Below are 8,951 nucleotides of genomic sequence, written 5' to 3'. Positions count from 1 at the left end.
GTCCAGAGCCTGAGAACATTATTTTCTAATATGAATATTCTGCTGGTCAGATTGTTCTAATTTCTGCCTACTTGGATTTCCACTTTCTATTGTCCTTCAGAGTAATTTCAGAAAGGGGCTATGATGTGCCAGAGTTCAATTCTGAAGATGCAGGAATATTGCACCAAAAACATCTCTGAAACTAGGCTCAGATGCTGACTTTTAATGCTCAGTGAACTGATGATATGAAATTCCTCATGAGATCACAGGTGTCAGGTGAAGGAGAGACATAATTGTATTATAAGTAAGATTAACAGTGCAAAAGTATCCTTATAAAAGGAATTTGTGTCTTCAGGGTCTACCATTTCTGCTAATGACAAAATACGCCTGGCATGCCCAAGATTATATTTAGTTGTCTCAGATAAAATTCACTTCTTGATGGGCACTTGGATGTCATGGTCACTTAATGTTTCATGATCTCATTTTCAATATTTACCAGCAGCCAATAGGGACCCATCAATTGTTTCTCAAAAGTTGTTTTTAAAAGGTTATATGGCTTTGCTCCAAAATCTTAATGGTTTCCAATATAATTTGTCCTGAGTTTACCATCAGCCCCATAGAGCATGCAAATATACTAGTGACACTTTAATTATATTTGGATATGCCATGTCGTAATAGCAACTGGACGCAGCTGGAGAGCTTTCCTTCTCTGGCCCCCATGTAAATCTGGCAGCATAAGAAAATAGGGCAGAGTTACCTCCAAAGAATAAAGATGCTCATGCATTGCTATGCCTCTTTCTTAGGGCCCTCAGATCCTTCTCCTTCACCAGGAAGGAGATGTCTTGACATACCTTCAGATTAGTGAGCTCCTGGGAATTTTGTTCTATTTTCTTGAGTTTTATTTTCACATTTTTCAAAGGTATCCAGGGAAACTACTGATATCTGTTTCCCTGGTCCTCTCAGCAAGATGCTCTCAATGTAACAGACCAATATCAATGTAACAACATTGACGCTGGGATGGAAGGGAGGTAAGGCTCATTTGAGCTAGGCATAAAGAGAAAGTACCATTAGCAATTCTGATTTTCTCAAATAAGGAGACCACACCTTGAACTGTAGCTACCAAGCCTCTACTTGACTAAGTTTACCAACATCCAAAAAGCATTCTCCAAGGCCTGTTGGAGAAAGGCCAGATGAGAGAATTAGATACTGCTATTATAAGAATCAATAGGCTTACATCTTTCAAGTCATTCACAGTGGCAAATTACTGTGCAGTTCCCCTAGGGGAATACACTGTGTATAGGTAGCCCTTACTTGTCTTAATAGGCAGGGAGCCGAAAAGGTAATTCTGTCATTTGGTGAGGGTATATATCCTAAATAAACTGAGGAACAAGAGAAAAAACAGTATAGTATGAGCTTGTTTTTACATAGTCAAATGTGAGCATATTCAACTGAGAATTCCACTTATCATCTGATGCCCCCCCATATGGCCCCATTCTGACTAGTAAATTAAAGTGTAGTAGGTCTGAATGAGGTAGTGTTAGCTCACTGCCCATATATAATTCCCCAAGAGATTTATTCATTATATCTCTGATGTCATACTAATCAGACCACATGAACAAAAATCACTAGCATATTAGATATCTTGATTTTTTCTTACTCTCTGAAGAGTGGGAGAGACATCCAGCAATTTTAAGGAGCTGCACATATTAGTAAAACTTTAGATATCAAGTGGTCAGGGGAATTCTGGTATATCTCATCTGCAATGGGCTGAATTGTGTCTGTCCCAAATTCATATGTTAAAGCCCCAAACCTCAGGACCTCAGAATATGACTGTATTTGGAGTAAGAGCCTTAAAGATAAAATGAAAATGGGATCATTAGGGTGGGTCCTAGTCCACCTGACAGGTGCCCTTGTAAGAAGAGGAAGTTTGGACACACAGAGAAACACCAGGGATGCATGTGCACAGACAAGTGATGACATGAAGACACAGCAAGAAGGCGACCATCTCAAAGCCAAGGAGAGAGGACTCAGAAAAGAAAAAAAAAAATACTTCTGACACCTCTGTCTTGTATTTTTAACCCTGAGAACTGTGAGAAAATAAACTCCTCTTGTTCAGCCATCCAGTGTGGTATATTTTTATGGCAGCCCTAGCAAAATAATACACCATCTAAAGTAAAGGACAAATTGTTGCAACTTGCACCTTCCAGTAGCAAGGAAGTAGAATGCCTGCCAAGCCTCTTCCTCTCCTTTTAGCAGCATATAATAACTAAATAAGACTTACTTTACTAAAAGCTGCTGGTCTCTTAGACATTGGAAAACCTCTTAAAGACACAACTTAAATGCAAGAATGGGCACCATCCCTGGGACATACTTTACCAAAGACATTTGGTGGTCCTCTTTGGGAAGAACACATGGGACTGGGAACCAAGAAGTTCTTATCAGTCTTAGCGACTAACTTGTAAAATATACACATCTGATTCTACAACTCTGGGTTTTGCAGGTTTAGAGGTCCTCAGTTCCAGAAAAGGAATATTTCTGCCAGGGGACACATCAAGAGTAACAGTGAGTTATAATCTTTGACTGCCTCCTTGGCATTCCAGGCTCCTTGTACAAAAGAAACCACAGACAAGAAGAGGATTCAACAAACTCCAGGGATTGCTGGCCATGATCATCAGGAGGACACAGGGCTAGTGATATGGGACAGGGAGGAAACATGTGTCCCCAGGTGATCCTCCAGGGTGCCTCTTGGTGCTTGCTAGGTGTAGCAATCTAGCTAGGCTTGAGAAGGGAATGGTGACAGAGGGCGGAGACTCCTCGTGAAATCATGGTTTGCATCATACCATCAGGTAAGTCATCAATACCAGCAGAGGTGCTATTTCAGAGCGAGATGAATTCAGAAGGAGGGTGGAGGAGGAAACAATAAGTGTCAGCTGTGACCTTGAGACCAGACTGGAGCATTGGGAGTTATTCATGCCATCAACCTTCTTCTTTTAATCTTCCTCCAGGATGAGATGTCCACCAAATTCCTGGTATGTGGAACATATATGAGCTGAATCTAAGCAGCACAAAGGGTACACTATGAAGGACACATAGTTGCACCTCCTAGATCCCCTTTTGAGGAAGGACTTGCTGATCCAGCTACTATATCAGCTAACATCCTTCAGCGGTCAACCCCTTCAGAGATTATTTATCTGCAGAGATGTGTCTTGCCTAGGGTCATGCCCCTTCCTAGGATAGCCCATATTCAATGGCTGATGAATGCAGAAGTATAATGGGGACGATCTGAATGGCTGTTGCAAGTCTAGGACTCCTCAGGGGGTTGTCTAAGATGGGGCCCGCGTCACTGTTGCCTTCTCCCTCGGCCCATTCCTGCTTCCTTCCTCTCTTTTCTGCAGGCATGGATCCAAAAGTCACTTTAACAAAGATCCTGTGCATCCATCTCAAAGTCTGCTGCCTAGAGAACCCAACCTCTAATACTTGCCTAACAATAGCAAGAAGAAAGGCATTTAGGGAAAATATTAGGTTTCACTTGCAGGATAAAATGATCTCTTTAGTCATGTAAAGTATGCATGTAAGAATTTCTGAGCATCTTTTTGGAGTTATCTCTATTTTCTATGTCTAACCATGTTATCACCATCTTACTTATTAGGATCTGTTTCCTAATCATTATGGTAACTTTGTCACTTAAGTAGCCCCAGCAATAGTTATAATTCAAACTCTGCATCAATTCTTGTGTTTGGTTGACAGCAATCTTAGCTCTAATATATATATATAAGTCTGGCAAAGAGGTCAGGTAACAGTCCTGAGTTTTATTACATGCCTTGAGGGAAAATATGACATTTGAGCTTTGTCTGATTCTGTCAGAAACAATCATCTTAGCCCATCCCATTTAAATTAGTTTCCAGAAGCAGTTACCTGGCCTCCCACAGCTTCCTTGCCCCAAGATACCTCAAATGTACTTCATTAGGTTCCTCTGTACTCCATGACATAGTCTGCTAGTTTGTCATTCTGAAATTTGAATGGGTATCTCACTGACTTTCATCTTATCTTAGCTCAACAAACTATTGCAGATATATTATCTTGAGGGTCTGTTTCCTAGAGATATGATATTAAGTTATAAACATTAGTCCTGTCTAATTTAAAGAGAACAAAAGTTCTCCATAACTATAGTTAGTTCATCTTTGACAAAGGAGTAAAGGCAATAAAATGGAGCAAAGGTAGTCTTTTCAACAAGTGGAGCTGGAACGACTGGACATCCACATGCTAAAACATGAATCTAGACATACACTTTACACTCTTCACAAAAATTAACGCAAAATGGACCACAGACCTAAATGGAAGATGCAAAATGCAAAACTAGAAGATAGAAGGAGAAAACTTAAATGACCTTAGATATATTGTGATATTTTTGATACATAAAATCATACCTTTGATCTATGAAAGAAATAATTAATAAGCTAGACTTTACCAAGATTCTGCTTTGTAAAGAACAATGTCAAGAGAATGAGAGGACAAGCCACAGACTAGGAGAATATTTGCAGAGCACACATCTGATAAGAGACAGTTATCCAAAATATATACATGACTCATAAAATGCAACAATAAGAAAACAAACAACCCAATTTAAAAATGGGCAAAAGATCAGAGAGCCACCTCATCAAAAAAGATATACAGATGGCAAATAAGCACATGAAAAGATGTTACATGTAACACATCATCAGGAAATGAAAATTAAAACAATAACATACCACTGCACACCTATTAAAATGGCCCAAATACAGAACACTGGCACTAGATGCCAATGAGGATATGGACCAACAGGAACTTTCGTTCATTGCTAGTGGGAATGCAAAATGGTACCACCACTTTGGAAGACATTTTGTTGTTTTCTGAGAAAATCAAACATATTACTATTATGTGATCCAGCAGTCATGCTCCTTTCTTTTTACCCGAAGGATTTGAAACCTTATGTTCACACAAAACCCTGCGTATGGATGTTTGTTTATAGCAGCTTTATTCATAATTGCCAAAACTTAGAAGCCAGCATTTTGTCCTTCAGTAAGTGAATAAATAGTGTGATGCATCCAGGTAATGGAATATTATTCAGTGTTAAAGAGAAATGAGCTATCAAGCCATGAAAAGACATTGAGGAATCGAATCTTTTTTTTTTATTAAGGTATCACTGATATACAATAAGACATGGAGGAATCTTCACTGCATTATTACTAAGTGAAAGAAGCTAATCTGAAGAAGCTATTACTGTATGATTCCAACTATATTATATTCCGGAAAAAGCAAAAGAATGGAGACAGTAAAAAGATCAATAGCTGCTAGGGATTGTGGGAGAATAAATAGGGAGAGAGCACAGAATATTTTTACTGCAGTGAAAATACTTTTTATAATACCATAATGGATATATGTCATTTATAATTTTTTCAAAACCCATAGAATGTATGACCCAAAGAGTGAACCCTAAAGTAAGTTTTAGACTTCAGGTAATCAAGAAGTGTCAATGTATGTTCATTAATTGTAACAAATGTACCACTCTAGTGGGAAAAGAAGATAATGAGGATGGCTATACCTGTGTGTGAGAATGGGGCATATGGGAAATCTTTGTACTTTCCCCTCAATTTGTCAGTGAACCTAAACCTGCTCTAAATAATAAAATGTTAATAGTCACTTAAAAAATATGTCAATATACAGGGCAATGATTGGATAAAATATATACATGGTATGAAATGTTCAGTGCTTATAAAAAAGAATGTGTTAGCACTAGATATATTGACACATGTAGGAACAGTCATGCTATGTTAAAAATATTGAGGGATAATTCACTATAGGATCTTTATAAAACAAACAACATAAAACAAGTAAAAAGAACATACCTATGAGTTTGCATCTTTATGTAAACAAAACTATAAAGGACAGTCTTAAAACATGGGTTACCACAGCTGTGTGGAATTAGAATGGTTAGTGATATAATTAATTTTTATACATCCAGGAATTCTTAATTTTTTTCGGATACTCACATAAACCTAATGTTTCTCACCAATGAGAATACCTATGTTTTTATGACTATAATAACAATTATTAAGTACCACTTATTCAGTAAAGCCAAATATACAATTAAGAAAGTACAAGTTACTTGGAATTTTACCACCCTAAGAAAACAAGCATTAACACTGTACTAGTGACAAATTCACTAGGCACAAAAACATGAACATATTTTCCTGAATGCAACAATGTGTGTTTTTCTTTTAATCTAGATTAGGCACTTAAAAAACAGTCTTTTTTTTTTGTAGATAATTATTTTTTATTGAAGGGTAGTTGACACACAGTATTACATTACATTAGTTTCAGGTGTACAACATAGTGATTCAACATTTATATACATGACAATTCTAGGTACCAGCTATCACCATACCAAGCTGTTACAATATCTTGACTATATTCCTTATGCTATACATTACATCCCAGTTACTTATTTATTTTACCATTGGAAGTGTGTACTTTTTTTTTTTTGTGAGGGCATCTCTCATATTTATTGATCAAATGGTTGTTAACAACAATAAAATTCTGTATAGGGGAGTCAATGCTCAATGCACAATCATTAATCCACCCCAAGCCTAATTTTCGTCAGTCTCCAATCTTCTGAGGCATAACAAACAAGTTCTTACATGGAGAACAAATTCTTACATAGTGAATAAGTTCTTACATGGTGAACAGTACAAGGGCAGTCATCACAGAAACTTTCGGTTTTGCTCATGCATTATGAACTCTAAACAGTCAGTTCAAATATGAATACTCATTTGATTTTTATACCTGATTTATATGTGGATAACACTCTCTCTTTAATATTATTATTTTTAATAAAATGCTGAAGTGGTAGGTAGATACAAGATAAAGGTAGAAAACATAGTTTAGTGTTGTAACAGAGCAAATGTAGATGATCAGGTGTGTGCCTGTAGACTATGTGTTAATCCAAGCTAGACAAGGGCAATAAAACATCCACGTATGCAGAAGATTTCTGTCAGAAAAGGGGGGGTGAGGTTCTAAGCCTCACCTCTGTTGATCACCAATTTCTCACCTGATGACCCCGTGCGACTGGTCCTGTCTTAGGTTGTTCCTCCCTTGAGGAATCTTACCCGTCTCTGGCTAACCAGTCATCTTCCGGGGCCATACAGGGAAATGTAAAGTTGGTAAGTGAGAGAGAAGCCTTATTGTTAGAAATGGTTAGCTTTTTACTTCTTTGCATATTTATGCCCTGTGGCTTCTATGCCCAGCATTTGTCTTGAGGTATCTTTACCACTTGGAAGAATTATGATACTCGGTAAATTTGATATGAGGCACGAATTCTATTTAAGGGTTGTAATTAGGAAGGAAGAAGAAAAGCTATAGAAGTAGCAGGTGGAAGAAAACTTGGGAAGATTGATTATTTCTTTGACATATCTTCTTGTAGAGTAACTTCATCATGGATAGGTTTTAAACTACTAATTAAATTGCACACATACATTAACATAATAGGAGTATAGTTACATAACCAAAGCATATCTGTAATTACCAGCCATCTCCAGTGAAACCAAGAAAACCAGTTAGGCACCTTAGGCATTTGTGAAAACTTATCTATGATATGGTGGATATTGTCCAACTGAAGTTGAACAGTCTGAGAGAAATCAGACAAATTAAAACAACCCATTCCTGGGGAATGTTCACATCCCATATGTTCTTTTAACAGTAAATAGTCTGTAGTTGTAAGATTTTGGAGTGCTACAATTTGCACTTCTCCTAATTCTTGGTTGAGTTCCAACAGTATAGATCCAGTCAAATTTGTTGTTTTACCGTATGCACAGGCCAGCTTAGATATCTCCTTTATTCCCATGGCAAGTCCAGGAGCTCGTGGGATGAGTGCATCTACAGCTGTAGCAGTGCGTGGATCTTTGTTGGGGTTTTTTGATGAACATCTTCTGGCATGAGTCTTCCAGAGAGTGCTGATGTTGGAAGTTCTTTTTCATATCGTATCTTAGTTCATTTTTGGGGTAGCCCAATTAGGCTTTGATCCTCTGTATAAACACAAACAGACCCTTTGCCTACACTTTTATATGCCCTTTATACCCTTGTGTAGAACTCATTGGAGGTTACCACACAGGAACTGCCCTTTTTTGTTTTTGTTTTTGTTTTTTTTGTTTTGTTTTTGGTATCACTAATCTACACTTACATGACAAATACTATGTTTACTAGGCTCTCCCCTATACCAGGTCTCCCCTATAAACCTCTTTACAGTCACTGTCCATCAGCATAGCAAAATGTTGTAGAATCACTACTTGCCTTCTCTGTGTTGTACAGCCCTCCCTTTTCTCCTACCCCCCATGCATGCTAATTTTAATACCCCCTACTTCTCCCCCCCTTATCCCTCCCTACCCACCCATCCTCCCCAGTCCCTTTCCCTTTGGTACCTGTTAGTCCATTCTTGAGTTCTGTGATTCTGCTGCTGTTTTGTTCCTTCAGTATTTCCCTTGTTCTTATATTCCACAGATAAGTGAAATCATTTGGTATTTCTCTTTCTCTGCTTGGCTTGTTTCACTGAGCATAATACCCTCCAGCTCCATCCATGTTGCTGCAAATGGTTGGATTTGCCCTTTTTTTATGGCTGAGTAGTATTCCATTGTGTATATGTACCACCTCTTCTTTATCCATTCATCTATCGATTGACATTTAGGTTGCTTCCAATTCTTGGCTATTGTAAATAGTGCTGCGATAAACATAGGGGTGCACTGATCTTTCTCATACTTGATTGCTGCATTCTTAGGGTAAATTCCTAGGAGTGCAATTCCTGGGTCAAATGGTAAGTCTGTTTTGAGCATTTTGATGTACCTCCATACTGCTTTCCACAATGATTGAACTAACTTACATTCCCACCAGCAGTGTAGGAGGGTTCCCCTTTCTCCACAGCCTCGTCAACATTTGTTGTTTGT

Source organism: Manis pentadactyla, chromosome X, assembly GCF_030020395.1.
Source record: "Manis pentadactyla isolate mManPen7 chromosome X, mManPen7.hap1, whole genome shotgun sequence".
Lineage (NCBI taxonomy): Eukaryota > Metazoa > Chordata > Mammalia > Pholidota > Manidae > Manis > Manis pentadactyla.
The sequence above is the reverse complement of the archived record's forward strand: the minus strand, read 5'-3'. Positions refer to the sequence as shown.